The sequence below is a fragment of the Prionailurus bengalensis genome, chromosome C1 (assembly GCF_016509475.1).
Source record: "Prionailurus bengalensis isolate Pbe53 chromosome C1, Fcat_Pben_1.1_paternal_pri, whole genome shotgun sequence".
Classification (NCBI taxonomy): Eukaryota; Metazoa; Chordata; class Mammalia; order Carnivora; family Felidae; genus Prionailurus; species Prionailurus bengalensis.
The window spans coordinates 184,518,567-184,541,442 of record NC_057345.1 but is presented as its reverse complement, the minus strand read 5'-3'; the positions used below and the strand labels follow the sequence as shown (position 1 = coordinate 184,541,442).

The following is a 22,876-nucleotide window of genomic DNA, read 5'->3' as shown; positions in this document are numbered from 1 at the left end:
TCAGTGTTAATTCTAAATCAGTGTTCTGTCTAAAACCATATAAAATGATTCTGATACAATTGTAGACACTAAAACATCTACCATGTTTTCCAGTGGAATGTTTTTACTTGGAGGCATTGGAGAAAGGCTGAAGGGGCATGGGGAGGGACTGTTACTGCTCGTGTGTGTGTGTGTGTGTGTGTGTGTGTGTGTGTGTGTGTGTATTTTGAATGCTAAACTGAGCTCAGTCATATATGAAGATTGGATAGAGGTAGTTCAGTTCAGAGAGTTCCAGGCGGGGATGTTGGAGTGGTTTTGATGGAGCACGATGAATCCTGGGTGTGTGGGGCAGATCCAAGGGCCACCCCGGGAAGATGAAAGGCATGACGTTGGGAATTTTAGCAGGTTTGCAGGAGAGGGATTGAGCCCAGCTTTTTACTTTCCTTTTACATCCAGGGAGAGTTTTCCTTTTACATCTGGGGAGAATGAAGATGAAACAGTTGGAGTGGAATGAGCAGTAATTAAAATAGATGGTGGGTAAAATGGCGGAAGTGGGTAAGTTCTCTGAGCAAGAGGAGAAGCCAGATGGATGATCAGTGAGAGAAGCCCCTACTTTTCTATGCAGAGAACACACTAGGGCCTCTGCTTTTATGAATTAAAAACATAGCAGCTTTCAGATGATTACTTGGCAAGTTAACTAGTGGTGCTCTATATCTGTCTTATATCTGAATTATTCTTATAATTCTCTTGGTAGGTTTTTTTTTTTTTTAAAGAGAGGGGAACATCATTGGAATACTTCAATGGAAGAGTATCTTCTGTGTAAGTTTCTAAGTGTCACTCAGATTCCCCCTCACCCAGGTTCGTTTCTCCCTCGTGGAGACTGGTGGGAGAGTTTGGCGACCCCTGTCTCAGAACTTGGTTACCCTTCTCTGACACAGCCCAGGTGACACCAAACTATACTGTTTAAATTTCCTTACAGTAAGACCTAATCAATTTAAAAAGCCCATTATGACGAATTCCCTTAGGAACAAACAGAATGGCATACAATTCATTTTTCCACTCAATAAATATTTATTGAGTCCTGTATATTTCATGTCGTCTCTGGGCAGAGCCCCTAGATATAATCTGTATTGACATTTCAGTATTAATCTTTGTGTTTCCATATAAAGCAATTCAAATAAGAACTAATAGTGAAACAATGACTAGCATGATGTGCCTTTTTAATTATAGTAAATATTTAATGTTTCCCTACAAAAGAATTGTGTTCTTAACGGAAACTCAACTATTGAAAGCCCAACAAATTAAGTACTTGGATGACAATACTTGTCAAGAAAATATATATTTTAATAATTGGTAACAATTTCTCAAAAAACGCTTCAAGTAGCAATGAAGTCATTGGGATGCCTATTACCAAAGTGGATATTTAAAATTACATTTCTCTCTTGCAGCTGTGTTTACAGCAATAAAGGGGCAGTAAGGCTCGGGGGAAGGTAAAGCTTGGCAACTGTACCAGGCTTATGTAGGCCAGGGCAATGTCTGAAAAGGGAGGGGTGTGGATCTTGGTATGGAGAGATTTCCAATATTGTGCTATTCCAAAAAGTAGCTCAGTGATATCAAGATTGTATTCACTTAACTCCAGCACCAAATGTGGTGGGTTTTATGGAAGGGAAAACACCGTTAATGACTGTCTTTCCCACTTGGCCGCATCTATCTGTGGACAATATGCTGTATCCCCAATTCATTGAAAGGAAAGGAATGTTATTCCTGGAAGTATTTTTATGAGCCGGGAGAGCCCATGTTGTGAACAGAACCAGGGCTTAGGAATGAATGTAGAGAAGATTCTAGTAGTCAAAGACTTTTTCAATAAGGAAAAACATAATCTTAGCTGGAGAGGTTTAGGAAGATAGTAGCAAGATAGAATAATGGAAGCAGAAAGGATAAATATGTTGGGAATGGATTGGCAACATGCAACTGTTAATTGTAAGTTAACCTGTTAATTAGTGGTTGACTAACATGGGTAGCTGTGTTTATCAAGCGATAGTGATACTCCTTGGCAGCTCTTAACTTTTTCAGCAGTCAAGGCAATGAAAGAACAGTTCCTGGCCCACTGAAATGTCATCGGTGTGGCCTGTTAAGACCCTGAACATGGCACAGCAGTGGCTGAAGGCTTCCACACTGCGTCTCTGCCTCCGCATAATCTGCCCCAACCGACCTTAAACCGTGGAGTCAGCTCGAACTCTCTCCATTTCTCTGTTGAGTTTGTGGTTCAGGCACAGGTAACTGAAAACAGATGTGCTGAGTGCAAACGGCTAGCGTTCCTGTTGAGCTCTTGGTGATGGGGGATGGGGAGCGAACTGTGCCTTTTGCAAACCTTTGTGCTTTTGTTGTGTGTGCAGTTTTCCCATCTCAGCAGTCTCGGTCCACATTCTAGCCAGATGCTTTCCTTTTTGTTTCTTGGAGGCACTGCTGCTGAGGTGGAGGGGAGCCTAGCCCCCTTATTCTTCACACTAATCTTTTTTTTCCCTGTTGCCGGTTTCCTGTCTGTAAACTGCACATAGCCTCCTGGGACCCAGGGTGATTTTTTCCAACCTAGAAATCGCCTCTTATGATTCTTCTGTTAAACACTCATTAAGCTGTTCAACAGCCCTAGGGACAGAGTGAATTGGCAGACCTGTCACATGCCCAGGGTTAAAAGAGAGGGCAGTGATTGGACACCAAGGAAGAGAAATAAGATGGTTTAGAGACAGAAGTATAGCATAAACCCTAAGTCCTAGGGAGGACCAAATTCTTAGGGTGGTGATTGCTGAAGTGATGGCAACAAACCTCATGGCACCATGAGAGGGGAGCAGGGGAGATGCTGGGGAGGAGGCAGTGTTCCCGGGGTTCACAGTCCAGCTGCGGCAAGGTGGGAGCATGTGGAAGCAGAGAAGCCACAGTGCAGGACAGCCCGTGTACAGGGCGGGCCTGTCACTCTCATGGCAGTCGGGAGATGGGGGTGAGGAGAGTGTCCAGGGAGGGATGTTTCCTGAAGAGCAGCTTTGTGGAGGATATGTGATTTGAGCTGTTGTTGTTGTTGTTTTTTAAATTTTCTCAGTGTTTATTTATTTTTAAGAGAGAGAGAGAGAGAGAGAGAGAGAGAGAGAGACAGAATCTGAAGCAGGCGCCAGGCTCTTAGCTGTCAGCATGGAGCCCGATGCGGGGCTTGAACCCACAAACCATGGGATCGTGGCCTCAGCCGAAGTCAGACACTTAACCCACTGAGCCACCAGGTGTCCCGACCTGGTTTTTAAATGCCTCATGGTAGAAGATTGACAAACTGGGAAGAAAGAGGGTGGAGGCATTTGGGGTGGAGCTCAGCAATGCAAGAGAGAAGAGGTGGGGGGTCTCTGTGCAGGATTTCCAGGACTGGTTTGACTGGAGCAGAGGGTTTGCACAGGAGCTGCGGGAGGTGGATTGGAGAGAATGGACTGCGGTGTGCAGGCCCCCTGGAAGACGTCTAGGAGGTGTGGATTCTGAGCAGAGCCACAGAAGACTTGATCAGGTGTGTGGGTTGTGCAAAGTTGTGTTTTAGGACAAATAATCTAACCATGATATACAGTAGAGAAGCAATGACTCATTTACTGCCTAGACTGTGCGATACAGTTTCTCAGCCATCTTCCAGTTAGAAATGCATTTTCATTGTGTACAGGCAGGGCCCCTGGCATTGTATTAGGAAGTGACCCTCACAGTCTTGTTAGTTAGGAGAGGGAAATGCTTTATCACCTTCTCTTAAATCCACAGAAGCAATATTTTATCAGTCTTTGAAATGTGGTCTGAATGATGGATATGCAATCGTCTCTTAAATACAGCACTGCTAAGCTCAGCCCTGCAATCATGTGGTTATGAAATATTACCCAGCCTGAAACGAGAAGAAAAAACCCTTGAGCAGCCTGATCTGCTCACAGCACACCATATGAGAACCTAACCTTTGAAGGGACATGGAAAAACTGGAGACTGCATGAAATGCAAATGAGAATTCCATGTGGAGACATTCTCCTCTCTGAGTTTTTGGTATTTTCTTCTTTTGAATGTTTGCTCCAGACCACACCACCTGTTTCTGCTCCAAATGTTTCCAAGGCCAAAGGTCTCTGCTCAGAGATTTGAGGCACTTGCTTGCTGGTGACCCGCATTTCATCCCTGAGGGAAGGGAAAAGGATGAAGAGAAGATGGGCAGAAGGGACTTTTAGTCTTTTTGGTTAATAAAAGTTAGGGCCAAAAGCAGTGCCTTGATTGGAAATCTTCATCCAGAAACGTCTGGTGTCCTGGCAATGTACCTGGAAGTTGGAGGGGCCATGGGAAAAAGGTATAATACATTGGTGTTAGTCTTGCTCCAGCTTAGCAGAAGAAATTCGCATTGCCCATGATAATGCACAAAGTAGTTTGGTCCTGCCTTACCTGCATTATCTTTGCCAGGTCAGCGTAAGGCTGAAGTCTGATTTTGACTGGTTACCACTGGGTAACCCTGCTGAATTAACCCTGCTGTGGCTGGTCAAACCACAGTTTTATTCATTGCAGAAGCCAGGTCTTCTTCAGACTGTGGATCTGGGTTTTCATCATGGCAAGACCATAAATCAACAGAGGGAAGGAGCAATGTGGAGCCAGTGAATTTTCCTTAGGGTCCTGCAGACAGAGGAGTAGCCATTCATCTGTCTCTGACCTGGGACTTCGTATCCCCTGTGACATATTCTGACTTACCCTTTGGTTCACCAATCTCATTTCACGCTCATGAAAAGTGAAAGTCTTCTCTGTTTTCATTTCAGTCTCTTTTTCCACGGATAATGTAGTAGCCATTACACGTTGGCTTATAGTTATAGACTCTTTATTCTTTTATATATATATATATATATATATATATATATGTTTATTTTTGAGAGAGAGAGCAAGAGCACATGAGCAGGGGAGGGACAGAGAGAGAGAGGGAGACACAGAATCCGAAGCAGGCTCCATGCTCTGAGCTGTCGGCACAGAGCCTGATGTGGGGCTCGAACTCACGAACCGTAAGATAGTGACCTGGGCTGAAGTTGGACGCTTAACCGACTGAACCACCCAGGCGCCCCATATAGACTCTTTATTCTTAAGTGATATGACAAATCACTGATTTAAAGCATACATGGAACTTACCCTGTGTTACTGGGGGCCCCTCCACTGCTTACTGTGATTGCCCCACTCCCAGGTCACCCTCAGCTGCTCTCATCTTCCCACCCCTCCTACCCCGCCTTTCCAAAAGGCTCTGGAGATATTCTAGGTGGTGTGGTCCCCAGGTCATCGGAAACAGCACCACTGCAAATTGTTTGAAATGTAAATTTTAGGGCCCCACCCAGAATCTACGGGCTTTGGAAACTCTGGGGGCAGGCCCAGCCTTCGGTGTTTTAACAAGCCTCTTAGGTGATTGTGACGCAGACAACATTCTAGGTGTGTGTGTTTTTTTAAAGTTTCTTTTTAATGTTTATTCTTGAGAGAGAGAGAGAAAGAGAGAGAGAGAGAGAGAGAGAGAGAGAGAGAGAGTGAGTGAGCTGAGCGGGAGAGGGTCAGAGAGAGAGGGAGACACAGAATCTGAAGTGGGCTCCAGGCTCTGAGCTATCAGCACAGAGCCCAATGCCGGGCTCAAACTCACGAGCAGTGAGATCAGACCTGACCTGAGCCAAAGTCGGACGCTTAACCAACTGAGCCACCCAGGCACCCCTACATTCTAGGTGTTTAAAAAACAGTTAACAACCAATGGCTTATGAAGAGCCTTGATCTTTTCCCTTTTCAGTGATAAAAATAAGTTTTGTATCTACCTGGATGTACATCCAAGTTGTAGAATAAAAACAGAATCTGATGCATTTCATCTTCATTCTATTCATTGTTGACATTTTCTGTATTAGAATGGGGAAGCTTAGCACTTTGCAATTTAACAGCTAGTTAAACACCACTTAACCCCTTAGCACTAGCCAATTGCTTTTCCTCCAAGCCTGTTTCTATCCCCAGCTTCCCACCAATACCCTCCTGATTTGTGCAGTCACTCACTATTAGGCTAATTTTCTGCTCTGGAGACAGTGTTAAGGTGGCTCTCTGATTAGGTGGGGATTGATTAAGCAGAAGCTGCTTTATTCTGTTGCTAGGTCAGTGGAAGCAACGAGAAAGGTCTCCTTCCAAGCCGCCTTCCATTTTGCTATTGCCTCAATTAGGTTGCTTTTCTGTGATTCGTGGCTTATTAGCATTGGTGACTCCTGCATGCCCATTTTCCTCCTAGAGCCTTTCCAGCCATATATACAGTAATATACAGTATATTATTATATACTGCATATCATATACTGTATAATATAATAATATACTGTATATTATATCTATATTATATATAATAATATACAATATATTATACAGTAATATACAGTAATAATATTAGGAGTCCCTAATAATGATAGTTTCTTATTGTTGTCTTGAATGCTGGTGACAGGTAAAAAGCAAGATGAAAATGCAGCTTTTGGATAGAAATCATACTTGCTGAAACTCCTTGGGCCTTTTCCCATACTCACCTCCTCTCCCTTCCTTTGGACCAGGTCCTGAGTATTATTAGCTGGATGGTTAAGCCCTGTCCTTTGGGCTGTGCGGCCTGAGTTTGAAACCTTGAGTTAAGTTACTTGACTTCTCTAGGCATCAGTATTTTCTGTTGAAAGACCTGGGCAGGAAGGGTATTTACTCCAGAGGGGGTAGCTTGGTGTTTTGATGGAGATAATATATGCAAAGGGCTTCTGCAGTAATGCTCCCCAGAGATGAGGCTCCCTCTCTTACTGTTTCTCAAACCCTCACTCCACTAAACCTTCTTCTAGACACCCCTTGTAGGCTAGTGTCTCCCTTTCTTGAATTCTCTAGGGTGAGAATAGGCACTTAGTTGGTTTCTTTTCCTGGCACTTGACAATTATGCTCCTGATGTTATACTTAAAATTTTGCCCTTCCCTTTTAGACCGTGAGCACCCCAGGCTAGGTGATGGCTTGGTACACCCTCTCTCTTCTGTATCTGTGGCTACCAAGCCTGGGTGAGCATCACATCCACCTGGGGAGCTTTGGAAAAAATCCAGATTCCTGGGTTCTAGCCTCAGAGAACATTTTGGTGAGTTGGAATTTAGGAACATAGATTTTTAAAAAACGCAGTATATTTATATTTTAAGTAATCTCTTTGCCCAATGTGGGGCTTGAACTCACAACCCTGAGATTAAGAGTCACATGCTCTACTGACTGAGCCAATCAGGCTCCCCGTAAGAACCTAGATTTTTTAATGATTGCCACAGATGTTTCTGTGGCAGGTGGGCCTCAGACCCCAGTTTTAGAACCAATTCTGTGAGGCAGTAGTTTCCAACTCTGTCACATTCAACGTCCCCTTGTATATGTTTTGCAACATCCTCTTTACTTCCTGAAATGAAACTCATAGATAATAGACCTCACTTACACGCAATATTAAAAAAAATCACAAGACTCCAACTGTATATAAAGGAGGAAAAAATGAAAATAATTTATAGCTTATATTTTAATATGTATACAGCTACATTAGAAGACATAATGAAATAATCAGATAAATTAGGTTTAAGAAATATTCAACTGGGTATTATCAATAATTTTATGTATAAAGCCTTAGAAATGAGGGCTAAATAAATCTTTTTATGTTTATCACTAAGAATAAAACAACTATAAATGTAGACCAATATAGGTTTGTTACAGAGGTGACTCAATAATCATGAGAGACATTCCTGAAACTATCATCATTTTTGGAGATGACAAAAAATTCTTGGTAAAGTTCTGAATAGAATAAATACATCCTCTCTTGATTTATAGGGTAATCAAATTCCTAACAAATTTAGTGTATTTAGAACTGGACAACATTTTCTATGAAATGCATAGTTAAGATCTGGACTCAATTATATAAACTTTGTTTCTTCACCTTTATGAAAGTTGTATGGGACATGATCAAGAGGGACCTTCTAGAGCATTGGAGGAGTCTAGCATTCCTACTCTCCCCTCCCCAGATTTCAACAGAGCCCTGCAACCACTGTAACAATCAAAAGCTCCTCACCCAGTTCCAAAGCCCCGAGCAGCAGTGCCACCATGTAGAATCACAGCTACAGCAATAGAAGAACCTAAACTATGATCAGTGCACAGGAGTCCTGTGACCTCCAGCAGGTTGCCCACAGGACATTGTGTTCTGTACGTATTTAGTGAATATGAGTGAGTCACCAGACTTTGAATACCTGAAATAAATGGCATGTATGCAAAACAACAACAACAAACCCAGCAAAAGCAAAAAAAAAAAAAAAAAAAAAACCAAAACAACAAGAAAATTTATGGGTGTAAAGTTTCTTTTTTCTAAACCAGAATTGGCCTCTGCTCTTAGTCACATTATAGAAACCCTGGGGTACTTAAAAAAGCTCTGTTGCTTGTTTGGTTCTCTGGAAGCAGATTCTGATGTGGAATTTGGGGTGTGAGATGCTCACTGGGGAGCAACATCTAAGAAGGGAAGGAAGCACGACTGGGTAGAGGAAGAGGTTGTAAAGGTCTCAGCCAACCTGGTGGGAAGCCCTGTGGTGACTATTTGCAGTCTTGGTGCCCTGCTTTGTGCCAGAATTGCAGGCCTCTGTCACCAGACAGGGATCATCACATGCAGAAAGACAGGAAGGGGTGGCCTGGGGAAAGCTGCTCTTGGCAGCTGAGGCAGACCCTGAGGGAGCTGGTAGCCGGAGGTGGTGCACTGCCTGCACCCCCAGCGGCTTTGGGTGGCAGTCCGCAGACAAAGAGGGATGTGGGCGGCTCACCTCCGGGCTACTACAGGGTTTGTGTACATCCTCACTCTGCCTCACAGTAACCCTAGGAGATAGGTGCCGTTATCATTCCCACTTCACAGATGAGGAAACTGAGGCTTGGGGAATTTTCACTCACTTTCCTGGTGTAAGTACCTAACTGGTGTCTCAGTGAGGACTGGATTCCGGGCCTTCCAAATGCCAGCTTCCCTCAGTGGGTTCACATGGGGTTGACAGTTTTCCCTCCCTCCCTCCCCTTTCCTGTGGCTGGTGGGAAGTGCTGTGGTCCTTGCTGGAGTAGGACACCTGAACTGCTAAGCCTGTCTCATTCATGGTTTTTTTTTTTTTTTTTTTTTGTGTGTGGTTGGATGAATAGCTTACAGGTTGATTGGCACAGTGAGGTAGAAATATCTGAGTTCTTTTAAATTCCCAGATTTTATCACTTGATCAGCTTAAGGAATTAATTAAAAAAAATCCTTGACATGCCTGATTGCTGCTTGTTTTGTGATAAGATTTTCCTTCCAGGTTGTTTCTGGCATAGACAAGGACATTTAGGGGCTTTTGAAAAAGAGTGCCTTGGGCCTTCAAGATATCACTTCCCAGGCCCCAGCCAACTGGAGTTAGCAGGTGAACCTCTCTCTGCCTGGCAGGTGCCTAGGAATCTGAGGTGTACTCCAGGAAGCCCGGGCCCTCCAGGCACACAGGCCTGGTTCCCCGCCCCACTCCCTCTTCCTCTCTCTTGCCAGGCAGCTTTAGCCCTGGGCTCTCAGTGACCCATTGGAAAGGCTTTCAAATAATTTCCAGGTCTCCCAGGGAGAACTACTGTCTTTAATCAAAGGCAAGCCATTTCTGCTACTGTGTGTTGGAATAACTGGCTTTTTAACAAATCAAATGAAGATGACTGCTAGGTTTGAGGTCGGTCATAGGCAAGTCCAGTGGATCGTAAGCATTATTAACTCCAACACATGAAATAAACACAACAGGAGCACAGCTGTTAGTAGGATAGTTTAATGTTTTTGAGGCTAGAATTCTTTTAAAATAATTTAATTTTTAAAAATCACAAAAGATAGGGGTGCCTGGGTGGCTCACTCGGTTAAGTGTCCAACTTCAGCTCAGGTCATGATCTCACTGGTTGGTGAATTCAAGCCCCGTGGCAGGCTCTTTGCTGCCAGCTTGGAGCCTGGAGCCTGCTTTGGATTCTGTGTCTTCCTCTCTCTCTGCCGCTCCCCCACTCACACTCTGTCTCTCTCAAAAATAAATAAAGATTTAAAAAAAATTAAAAGAAAATTACAAAAGATATACCCACTGTAACAATGAAATCTCCTGTCCCCTCCATTGCTGTCATACCGTTAAGGACATCAGTATCAACGGTTGTAGGCATTTCTTTCCTTACCTTTCCCTGTGCCTATTCAAATATGTACCAATATATTCACCCACATATTTTCCCCTTCTTTTTCAATAAAAATATTCTAAACATTTCATAAATGTCTTTATCCGCAAAACAGTATATTATGGACACCCCTTCCCCAGGTCAGTACATAGTTTCATAATATTTCATTGAGTCAATGTGTCGTGATTTATTCAACCGTTTTCTCTATTAATGGGCATTCAGGTTGTTTTCAGTTTTCATTATTAAAAACAATGCTGCAATGAACACCATTGGTTTTTTAAATTTTTAAAATTTTCAGTTTTGTATAATTTTTTAAAGTTTATTTTATGTATTTATTTAGAGAGAGAGAGCGCACACACAGCAGGGGTGGAAAGAGAGGGAGAGAGAGAGAATCCCAAGCAGGTTCTGCTCCGGCAGTGTGGAGCCTGATGCAGGGCTCAAACTCACGAACGATGAGATCATGACCTGAACTGGGATCAAGAGTTGGACGCTTAACCGACTGAGCCACCCAGGCGTCCCTGAACATCATCAGTTTTAATAGTGCTTCTGCGGGCACTGTGAAGCTGGGAATAGGGAGATGAACAAGACAGAGACGCTCCCTGCTTTCTAGAGGTTTGTAGTAGGGGGAAGCTGTGTATAAACAGGTAAAGCAATGCATAAAATAGGAAATAGCAGTTAGAAGTAAGGGCTCCGAGAAAAATAAAGTAAGATGCTTTATTAGAAGAAGGGTGTCTTTCAGGAGGTAGGTTGAAGCTGAGACCATGGGATCGAAGACACAGCTCTTTGGACACCTGCAGTAAGAGTGCTCCAGGTAAGGGAGGTTATTTTCTTGTGCTCTGGTCACTTATCAATGCAGTTTGCCAGACAACCTTATGCAACCGTTGTAGCGGTTCACACTCCACCCAGCAGTATATCACAGGCCAGTTTCCCTGCACCTTCCTCAGCTTTAGGTGCTATTAGTTTTTCAAAATTTTGCCAATCCTACACATGAAAAATGGACATTTCCCTAAGTGCTAAAAGTTAGACAGCTTTTTCTGTGTTCATTGACCTTTTCACCTTTCTCTTCCTTCGATTGCTTATTCATAGACTTCTTCATTGCTTATTCAGTGACTTTGCCATTAAAAGAAATTGGGTTATCTAGCCTCTTCTGACCAGTGTGTAGATGCTCTTGGTTTACCAGAGCCTCGTGTGTCCTGAGTTATTTCCTCTTCATCTTACTGCTTCTGAGACTTCTTTTCCTTCAACATCAGAGAGATTCAGTCCTTGTTAATCCCTAGGGATTATGAACCTAAGGCTTTTCAGAGACCTAAAAACATGTCTGCAAATCAAGAAAAAATCAGTTTTTATTAGCTTCTTGAAATCTAAAAGAAAACTGTAAAATGAAGGTGGTATATATTTAAACAAATGCCTATAAAACATATAACATGTCAACCAGCCACAACTCAACTCAATATATAGTTATTCATAACTCAAATAAAAGTAATGTATACTGGGTGTGGGAGGTGGGTATATTTTTACATTTTTAATATGGTGTGGGATAGGACTTCTAAATGAAAAAATGGTCTGTGGCTTCAGAGATTTAAGCCACTCTCATATCTCCCAGAATTCTTAAAAAGACAGCATTCTTTCTTGTACTTATCTCTCAGGTTCCTTGATTTCTCCTTTTCTTGTTCTGTCTTTAGTTTCTCTGTGTTATTACCTCCTGGTCACTTGGAAGTCTTCACTCGGGTTCTGCACCCTCCCACCCTGCCACTGGACTGACCTAGTTCAGTCTCTGATAGGCCCATGACCTAGTTCTCACCTTAGTTTGGAATTCTTTTGGGCTGTTGACCTTGCTGATTACTCCCTTTTGGAAACTCTTTGGCTTTCTTGATTTTTTTTTTTAATGTTTATTTATTTTGAGAGAGCGAGAGTGAGCGAGTACACGCAAGCAGGGAGAGGGGCAGAGAAAAAGAGAGAGAGAGAGAGAATACAAGCAGGCTCTGTGCCACCAGCCCTACTTGGGGCTTGATCTCACTAACTGTGAGATCCTGGTCTGAGCCACAATCAAGAGTCACCGCTTAACTGACTGAGCCATCTAAGTGCATCTACTTCCTTAATTTCGCCCATTTTCTCGTAGTTTTCCTTGTACTTTTCTGATCCTTTCTCCTCAGTCCTTCACCAACTCAATGTTGGTTCCTTACAGATCCTTACCTGACTCTTTTCCTTGGCTAATTTCAGCAATTCCTTTGTCTTCAACTACCCTATTTGCTGCACACTGCTTCTAATCCTTTGTAGAGAAAAAAGAATATAAATTTTCAAAAGAATCTGCACATCCCTCCCACCACCACAAACTAAACAAAGCAAACCTTAAAAGATATTGCCTTAATCCAAGAGAGTACTTGAAAACTGTGATTTGCAGTTCATTACTAGGTTGTGAATGTAAGGGGCTGTGATTGCGTTTCTAGGAAATAAAATAGAACAGAAAATATAATTTTATATCATGTGTAGTAAGATATTATTTTGTGAAATTTTTGTTAACAATGTGTATTTGTGTGTGTGAAGACTGGTCTCATAACTGAGCCTTGTAAAAAAAAAAATGAGGAATTTCAAGATGGCGACCACAGAGACCTTCACCATAAGTGGGGCCATTCTGAGCATGGGACCCAGTGCAGCTGCACACCCATGAAGCCATGGTGTTTATGAACTAGGTTCAAAGGTAAATTATTTTCTTACTATGGGTCACAGGCAAATATAAGTTTGAAAGCCACTGGTTCTAATGTGTGCCAAGATTCGTGCAAAAGGGTCTCCATGGGGGCGCCTGGGTGGCTCAGTTGGTTAAGCGTCCAACTTCGGCTCAGGTCATGATCTCACAGTCCGTGAGTTCGAGCCCCGCGTTGGGCTCTGTGCTGACAGCTCAGAGCCTGGAGCCTGTTTCAGATTCTGTATCTCCTCCTCTCTCTGCCCCTCCCCTGTTCATGCTCTGTCTCTCTCTGTCTCAAAAATAAATAAACGTTAATAAAAAAAAATTTAAAAAAAAAAAGGGTCTCTATGGACTCCAAGTGTGGAGTAGCTGGTTCCAGCTGTTTGTGTTCAGGCACTCCTCTCATCTGCTCACCTCCACCTTGCAGCTTTCTTCGTTCCTGCCTCCATGGGCCCAGTTTCAGCTGTATTGGTGCCCAGCTGATTATGTCTGGCTCCCGGATCTCAGCTTGGTCATCTTTAGTTTTCTGTCCCCCTGCATTGTGTAGCGAGTCTGGGGAAACACCCTTCCCGTGGGCCCCTGGGGGAATGGCTTGGACACTGCCTACAACGAAATACTAAGGTTTCTCTTACTTCCAACCCAGATGTCTCTTCTCAGTGTTAGTCTATTTATTACTTCTTAGAAATTATACCTGATGTCCCTTATGTCCTTCCGACTCATTTTCCACCTCACCTTTCCATCTACCTCCAGACCTGCTCTGACTTTTTTATTCATGGCTTTGGTTAGTGTCACTACTGTTTACTCAGTTGGCCAAGCTTAAAACTGTAGAGGTTATTCTTTATTCTTCCATTCTTCCTTGTTTTCCACCTCCTCATATCCATCAGCTGCCAAGTCTTGTCGGCTTGGCCTCCTACATAAATGCTTTGAGTCTGTTTTCTCTTCTCCAAGTCTGGCAGAGAGTCTGACTCCTGGGCAGGGCATACAAGGCCCTTCACCTTGGTCCTCATCTGCATTCCATCCTCAGCTCTTACCCTACCCCAACAACCCCTGCTCTAGCCACAGATCTGTTCCCCTAAGTTCTTGGGCTTCTCAGTTGTGAGCAACAGCACACCCTTCGTTCCCCGGTACATTTGGAAATGTGTGGGGCATTACATTTTAGTTATCATGATGATGGGAGCTTGCTACCAGCAATTAGTGGGTGAGGTCAGAGATGGCAAATACCCTGCAGTGTGTGAGGCAGTCTCTGAAATGGGAAATTGTCCCACCCAGAACTGCGGGAGGCCATCCTGTTGAGAAACAGAATGGTACTGTTTCATGCTTCAGCCCTTTGTACCTGCCATTCCCTTGGCCTGAGGTGCTCCTCTTCGACCTCTGCCTGCAGAACTCCTGCATAGTTTTTGAGTTCCAGTTGAATCATGCCACCTACTTTCTGAAGCCTCCTGTGCCCCTTTTCACACCGAAGTTAATCAGTCCCCACACTTTGTTCCAGGGTGCTTGGACCTCCAGTGGAGCACTTCTTTGAGTGTGTCTTTCCTTGCAGAAGGGCTGGTCTTCTTCTACTTTGTACTCTCTGCAGCTAGCATGATGCCAGCAGGTAGTGGGTGTGCAATTAGGTAAAGAGAGTGGAACGGCTGAGGTAAATGAAACCATAGCTTTGCAGCCACACAGTTCTTGGATTGGGCTTTACTTGTTACACTTGAATTCTGTCTTCTCCTTCCTCCCCCACTTCTCCTTTTTTTCCCCCCTTTCTCAATTGCAGCCTTTCTAACTCTGGCATGCGCTTCTTCATTACTACAGATTGGCTATCTTCCATAGTTACAGTCATCTGTGGTTCCTCGAGGCATCTAAGAATTGAAATAGATCTTGGCCATCTTTGCTCTGGAGGTGTGATGGCAGGAGTCACAGCTCCTGTTTCCAAGGCAACAGCCTTCTGGTTATGAGTAGAGTGCTTTTCTTAGTGGATCTGCATTAGCAGAGAGGAATTTTAGGGCTTGTATCTCCGTATGCAAACTCTCCCTGCTTTATTGCTCATCAAAGGCCAGTTTACATGGAGAATCGAGAAGGGCAAGATATTACTCTGCTCTGGCAATTCTGAAACTTTTTATTGAAGCATACTATACATGTAGGAGAGAGCACATATAATAAGTATGCATCTCTGTGAACACACCGATGTGAATAGTACCCAGATCAAGAAACAGCACCCCACATTTAGTGGTTTTTCGTGGAAATGTTGAATATTTTTTCTAATGAGCATTTCTTATTTTAATTAAGAATCACATTTCTTTCCCAAACCAATCTTAATCTAAGATCTGCCATATAGATGCTTCTCCTCACGCATTTTCCCATTTTTAAATTTTTAATTAAAAAAAATTTTTTTTTTAATTTAAGATCATAGTACCTTGTGTGTAAGTTGGTGCAAGTGGAATTTTGGAGTCAGATCATTCCAAAGTGAATCCCGTCTGTCATCCATACTGTGCAACTATGTATTGCTTTTACCCTTCGGGGTCTCAATTTCCTCACCTGTAAAATGGAGATAATATATTTCTTTTGCAGGATTAAATTGAGGAATAAATGAGATAATGAATGTGAGAAATACCAGCATTTCTGTGCTTGGTTCACAGAAAGTCAATGCATGATAGTTTCTTCTCTTTTCTTACCCAAGGTTGAAAATTGTCAGAGCCTTCCTGGATAACTGTTATCACTCCATGATCTAGTTGCCTCCTCCTTCCCCTGACCCAATTTATCTCCAATGCTTGTCTATCCAGGTCTGTCTTCCTGAACCATTATTGCTATATTTACTATTCCTTTCTCAAAAAGACAAATAGATTGTCAAGGCATGTATGTTAAAGCCTGGGGTAGGAGGACTTCAGAAGTGGTCTCCAGAGCCTCTGGCTTATCACCTATAACTGCCACCTGGAGAACCGTGTTACTTCAGGGAATGAGTGTGTTGACCACACTGTAACACATATAGAGAAGTGTTTGAGAGACATACATAGCTTTCTCCAGCCCAGTCTCTTGTCTCTTTGGTGAGCCTTAGGGTTTCTTTCCACTGTACTCAACCAGTGGCAATGTCCTCTCATTGATCAGCAGTTTGGGCATTTCAGACACACTTTGCCCTTTGGCCATGGAGAAGGTAATGCCCTTGGGCCATAGAGAAGGAGACAGTTGGCAGCCCTAAGCCCCTCTTTTCCTGTCATGATCTGCTGGGTTTCTGAGCCTTATTCCAACTTGAGATATATGACACCTGGAGGTCCTGTACCATTTTGGTTTTGAGGATTCGAGGGGCTCTACTTTTAACTGTGGGACTCTGTGTGAAGTCAAGTCTAATTCTGCCTTTGTGTTCCATGTTGGAAAATGGGGCTTTGGTTTTTTGTTCCTAAGTTATAATTTCTACCTTGTACCTAATCTGTTGACTCTTTCTCAGTTCCTCCCCTGGTGACTTTACTATAGCTCCTCTAGAATGGCTTCCTCCCTTGGAAACCCAGTGTTGAGAATAGGGTTTGCACTCCCTACAGACTTCTCCATACTCCTGGTGTTTTGTTTTAGACATCCCTACTCTAGCCCTAGACCAGCTGCTTACTTAGACAGCCACCAGTTATCCGGGGCCATAATTTCAACTACCCTGCCTAATGGAACGATTGTCTGTTAGCCACTGGAGATGCCACACTGAGATAGTGTGAGTTCCTTTAGTACCTCTTGTTTGGATCTTGGCTGTCTGACCTTTTACCTATCCAGAACTAGGTGGAGAATCAGGAAGAAGTCTGAAAAACAGAGCTTGTAATCAGCCAGTCTTAGATGTCACAAGCTCTAAGGATTACATTCTCTACTCCTAGGAGAAGACCTCAGACCCTCAGAGTTTTACACTTGTATCTTAGACAAACTGCTGTGGTTCTCTGGCTTTGAAGCGCACAGTAAATTAGAAATAGCCAATTATAGGTGTTAATAATAGGGAGAAATGACAATGCAACAGAAAGAGAAGGGTAGGAAAAATGACAAAAGTACGAAAGAGCTGAAAAATTATGTAAAATATTCTGGAGTGATTTAGTATTTTAAAGCATACTAAGAACATCTTTGAAATACGGGCTATACATAGTAGTATGCTTTGCTATTGGCAAAATATGCTATTACAGCCCTTATAATCTTCTCAAGAAGGTAAGAAATGATACTACTATACATTTTAAGAAAATATCCACCTGAAATGGCTAAAATAAGAAGCATTCCCACATTTATGAGGGCTAAATCTGTATTCTTTCCTCCATCTAATATTTATTGAGCACCTATTATGTCCCAGGTACTATTCTAGGTGCTGAAGCTGTATTACAAAGCAAAATGCAAAATCCCTGCCCTCTCAAAGACTAATCTAGAAGACTAGGCTATCCAGAGCAAGTAATTCTCCATGACCTGAGAGGGTCAAAGTTTTTTTTTTTTTTTTTTTTTTTTACTATTTTTAATAGATTATATGTAGGCAGTTTTTCTATGTTGTGAATAGATTAAATGGAAGAGATTATTTCTAGGACTTTCAAAATGAGCTCTATGAATGTCACATACCACGCTGAAAATCTCTTTGCAGGGGCTCCTGGGTGGCTCAGTTGGTTAAGCGTGCCAACTTCGACTCAGGTCATGAACTCACAGTTTGTGAGTTCCAGCCCCATGTTGGGCTCTGTGCTGACAGCTCAGAGCCTGGAGCCTACTTCAGATTCTGTGTCTCATTTTTCTCTCTGCCCCTCCCCCACTTGTGCAAAAATAAATAAATGGGAAAAAAATAAAAAAAAAAGAAAATTTCTTTGCAGCTTGACTTACCCTAGTTATTTCATTTTTCATCACAACAGGAAGTAGGAGGTGTGGTTTGTTTTTCTGCAGGTGGGGAAATGGTAGAATGGAGAAGTGTAGACTTGCCTGAGGTTGTACAGAGGTTAGTGGCACACTTCATTTCCTGTAGTGGAAGATTTCCCACTCCCAAGTTCAAGTCCCGGAGTTGGAGCCATCATTCAGTTTGCATAAAGAGAAAGTCCACATTTTAAATATGAAAGATGAAAAAATGGAGTGATTTGTTTGTGTAATCAGTCCTAAAATGAATTCTTCACCCATGGCCTCTGGGTCAGGTAGCAGACTTGAGACTTCCTTGTATATTAGTGGCTTAACTGTCTCTCTTAAAGATGTAATTTCAACTGTAATTTTCTGCCCCCCCCCCCCGCCTTCTCTCCAGCATGCTTATAGAATGCTCATAGCTGTTATCTGAGGCTTTCTAAATTATCAAATGAAACAGCTACTGCAGCTTTTATTTTGGTCCCTAATCAGAAAAGACTGAAAATAGTGGTGTTTGGTGGAGAATTCTTTATTTTTTTTTAGGTTTATTTATTTATTTGACAGAGAGAGAGAAAGGGGGGAGGGAGGGAGAGAGAGAAAGAGAGGGAATATTCCAAGCAGGTCCTGCACTGTCAGTGCAGAGCTTGACACGGGGCTTGATCCCACAAACTGTGAGATCGTGACCTGAGCTGAAACCAAGAGCCAGACACTCAACCCACGGAGCCACCCAGGCACCCCATGGTGGAGAATTCTTTAGACTAACCTCTGGCTGGTCCTCTGAAAGACTGTGAGTTCATCGACCAAGAGCTACCATCCCTCAGATAGGTTCTACTCACCCAAGTAGTCACTTTGCCGCCCAAGCACAAAGTCTTACTTACATACAGCTTTCCCCTTGCCTGTATCCAGCTTCTGACTTTCTGCTTGGAGAGTGAGCATTTGATATATTATTTCTTACCGAAGGTAATTTTTGTGAGGGGATATGTCATATGCTTGGCATTCTGGACTGATTTTTAATTCTCTCAAATCAAATACGCTTTAAATGTTAGCTTTTGGAAGATGTGATAAAATGCTTTTGCTACTGGAGTTCAGGTTATGAAAACATAGGTGGTTTGGATTAGAACTCTTAGGTTATACTGCTAATAAAGCCACAAAATTTTTCTTTTGTTCCTCTTTTTAATATCACGGAATTAAGTACTCCTTCAAGTATTAAAGGAAAGTGACATCCATTGGTTTGGAGTATCCTCATGGCAGAATTTAATATGCTCTGTTCATAAATGGTCTCAATTATAACACTTTCTGCATATGAGAAATCTGCACTCAGGAGTTGAATCACAAAACAGAACACTCAGTCATTTTTCATTAGATAAAGCAGAGGCAGTAAAGAAGAGAGAGAGAGGGAGACAGAGAGAGCACCCAAGCTTTCATTTTAAGACAGCTTTTACTTAAGGAAGTGCATTAGTGTTTCTGTGACTAAAATAAGGAAAAGCTACCTGGCATGTGGAATGGGTTAATGATGTGTTTACTCTTACTTGGGGTTTTGGCTAGAGTGAAGCTTGGGGTTGATATTGGCCAGAGTAGCTCTGTGAGGACTCTGCTCTGCAGGAGGCTCCCTGGATTTTCTCAGTGTTTTTGGCTGCTGACTCTTGAACCATTTTTGTCCTCTAGCCAACCATCATTTTCGTTCTGTAAGCGGTAATGACTATTAAAAAATTGGGAAAGTTTTGTATCTTTAAAAAAATATTTTTTAATGTTTTTATTTATTTTTGAGGCAGAGGGAGACAGAGCATGAGCAGGGGAGGGGCAGAGAGAGAGGGAGACACAGAATCCGAAGCAGGCTCCAGGCTCTGAGCTGTCTGCACAGAGCCCGATGCGGGGCTTGAACTCATGGACTGTGAGATCATGACCTGAGCTGAAGTTGGACGCTTAACCAGCTGAGCCACCCAGGCACCCCTCGTATCTTTTAAACATATTGTATAATTCTATTTTTTAAAATACTTTCTTTTTTAAAGAGCAGTTGTAAATTCACAGCAAAAATTAAGAGGAAGATACAGAGATTTCCCATATACCACCTGTTCCCACATGGGCATAGCCTCCCCCATTATCAGCATCCCTGATGGGGTTGTACATTTGTTGCAGTTGATGAATCCACACTGACACATTATTTTCTTTTAAGTTTTATTTATTTAAGTAATTTCTACACCCAACATGAAGCTCGAACTCATGACCCCAAGATCAAGAGTTGCATGCTCTCCTGACTGAACCAGCCAGATGCTCTGACATTGACACGTTATGTTGTAATTTTTTTTTAAAAGAATCTATGAAATCTGACCTAGTAACTTTATCCTAAGTATTTTGTCCAGTTACCTGCAGTCACAGATTTCAGTTTCCTGAGCTGTAAAGATGTGATTTTTCTCTTTACTCTCAGGGGTCTGCAAGAGGTTAAGATAAGGTTCCCATTTTATAGATGATGTGAAGTATTCCACTGCCCAGATATGTCCTGCCTTTTGATGGAGGCATGATAAGGGCAGAATGAGATCTTTGTTAGGTGGGTGAGGTGGATGCTAGGCCAGAAGAAAAGACTTTCCTCTTCTGAAAGATGCCCAAGTAATGGGTAGGAAAGCCACTTCTTGTTCTGGGTTACTTATCTTGATTTGGGGGATTATGAAGAGTGATGCTAACAATACAAAAAGACTGATTTTAACATCAAAGTAACATTAAACACAAAGGATGCAAAAAAACATGGTGGGAAATTTCCTTCAAGAGATACAGGGTGCTTTCTGTTTAATAAGGAACACATATCAAAAGCTAGTTGTTGAATTCAAAGTACTTCAAGAGATGTATTAATAAGGATCCTGCTTTGGTCAAAATAACAACACAGAAGTTTATTTTACTCTCATCTATACTGGCTTGAGCATAAGCAGACCCAGGCTGAGAAGATAGTTCCATGATGTTGGGGATAAAGTTTCTTCCTCTCTCATTACTGTGCCCTCTCCTACCACACATCTTCCATCTTCCAGCTAACATGGTTGCTCTACTTTCTACCATTGTGGGAGTTAGAAAAGGGAGGGCAACCTCCTTTCCTTTTAAAAGCATGACCTAGGGATGCCTGGGTGGCTCAGTTGGTTGGGCGTCTGACTCTTGATTTCAGCTCAGGTCATGATTTCACAGTTTGTGGGATCAAACCCTGTATCAGGCTCTGTGCTGACTCGTGGAGCCTGCTTGTGATTCTCTCTCTTCCTCCCTCTCTGTCCCTCCCCTGCACATGCGCTCTCTCTCTGTCTCTCTCTCTCAAAAGAAATAAACACTAAAAAAAAAAAAAAGCATGACCTAGAAATTGTAAATATCATGTGGTTTATCTACATTGCCCAGAACCAATCACATGACAACTTACCTGCAAGGGAAATTAGGGAATGTAATCTTTAGGTAGGCAGCCATGTGCCCAGCTAAGCCTTCTATTTTCACAGAGGAAAGGGAGAATGGGCACTGCCTCTGTGACACAAAAAAGGAGCAAGAATATGTTCCTCAGTGTTGCTGTACCACTGTGGGTTGGAGGCAAATTCAGACCTGACACTACCCCTCATAATGAGGCATAGTTACAATTCATGAGCAGGGCCAGAACATAACACGCAATGTATATGTCTTACACTTAGTGTATTGCTCGGATGAGGGAAGTTCATTTTGAATGTATTGTCATTCTATAGTTAAAAGTGATTGTACTTTTAAATATTTTTTTGTGGGAAGAAGGGACTTGTTTTGGCAAGTTGGAATTTTCACACAGAATTTCCATAAGCACAAATCCATATGCATTGAAAGGAGAAAGGGATTCAGAAGGGGCAACCTCCAGGGAGTAGGTAAAAATATGTCATTCTGGATGGGAATTTGATTCTGGAGTTGTCAGTGGTTGGTAATTAGGGTTGACTTTATGATGTTGATTCTAGGAATGGAGCCAAACATTACAAACCCATTTAGAACTCTCCTTACCCCGTATGAGTAACTATATTAATAAGTAATTTCAGGGTCTGGGTTCTACAATAATTTCATTAAAATAGAGCAGTGTCTCGTGTTTCCCTACAAGGAGATAGTGCCAGAAAGCTCTGCCATTTATTCTTTCTGACTGCTTCCTGTCTGGATTTTGTTTATTGCCCTCTTCCCAGAGCGCTCTTTCAGAGGGAACTACTGTATAGCCCAGAAGGTTTGTTTGTATCAAAGTATGTGGCTATTCTGTTCTGATTGGTAGGAAGTGAGCTGCCCCTGATACTCAGATTCTTGTTGTAAAGACTAGCGCATGCCAGACATTGTGGAATTTTGGTTGAGATATCTAATTAGTGTGTTTACATTTCACCCTCAGTTCTCCTCTTATTTCATTACACATGGCAAAGGTGATTTTGACATTTGAGCCTTTTCAGATCCTCTTTTCCTCAAAAGGTGAACTAGATTTACAGGCTCTTTTCTGACCATCTCTGAAGAGTTAAGGAGGCCCTATCTCTCATGTAGTATGAGGCAGCATTCTTGTTGACTTAGTGGTATCTCCAGCATTGTTCTGGTCCTTTCCTTGGCAACGAAAAGTCTCAGATTCTCTGGAGTGGCCTGTCACTCCATCTGAAACATTCTTCAGGAGACGCAGCAGTGCTGACAGCTGGTATAGAAGACATAGGGGTCAACTGTAGTCAAAGCTTTGCCTTTGGCATAGAGACTTAGGGTGAAAGTTTTTAGAAGAGATTGTCAATTTTGTTGTTGTTTTTATCAAGAAAACCTCATTTGGGTTTCCCTTTATTAAAATTTTTTAACGTTTATTTATTTTGGAGAGGGACAGAGAGACAGAGCACAAGTCGGGGAGGGGGAGAGAGAGAGATGGAGATACAGAATCCGAAGCAGGCTCCAGGCTCTGAGCTGTCTGCAGAGCCCGACACGGGGCTCAAACCCACAAACCGTAAGACCATGACCGGAGCTGAAGTTGGACGCTTAACTGACTCAGCCACCCAGGCGCCCCAGCACCACATTATTTTTAATGAATTATAGCATGTGACCCTCTGCTTATAGATGAGCAAAGCATAGTTATAAACCTCAGGAGATAGTTCAGGACTTTGGATAAAGTAAGAACTCAGAGAAGGCAGACTTCATCCATGGTGAGTCCTTCCCAATGACATTGTGGTGTCTCCAGCACCAGGCTCAGCTCCCGGCACAAAGGGGTCTGCTGCATATGCTTGT

At 42.6% G+C, this 22,876-nt stretch overlaps 1 protein-coding gene and 1 non-coding gene across 10 annotated transcripts in view; one reads left to right on the top strand and one right to left on the bottom strand.

Moving 5' to 3' along the window:
- Window positions 1-22,876, top strand: part of ANKRD44 (ankyrin repeat domain 44) — a 327,574-nt gene that overhangs the window by 25,686 nt on the left and 279,012 nt on the right. The gene's annotated exons all lie outside the window — the stretch shown is intronic.
- On the bottom strand, window positions 7,179-7,251 carry TRNAK-CUU. The gene has a single exon. It is a non-coding gene; the product is annotated as a tRNA-Lys (tRNA).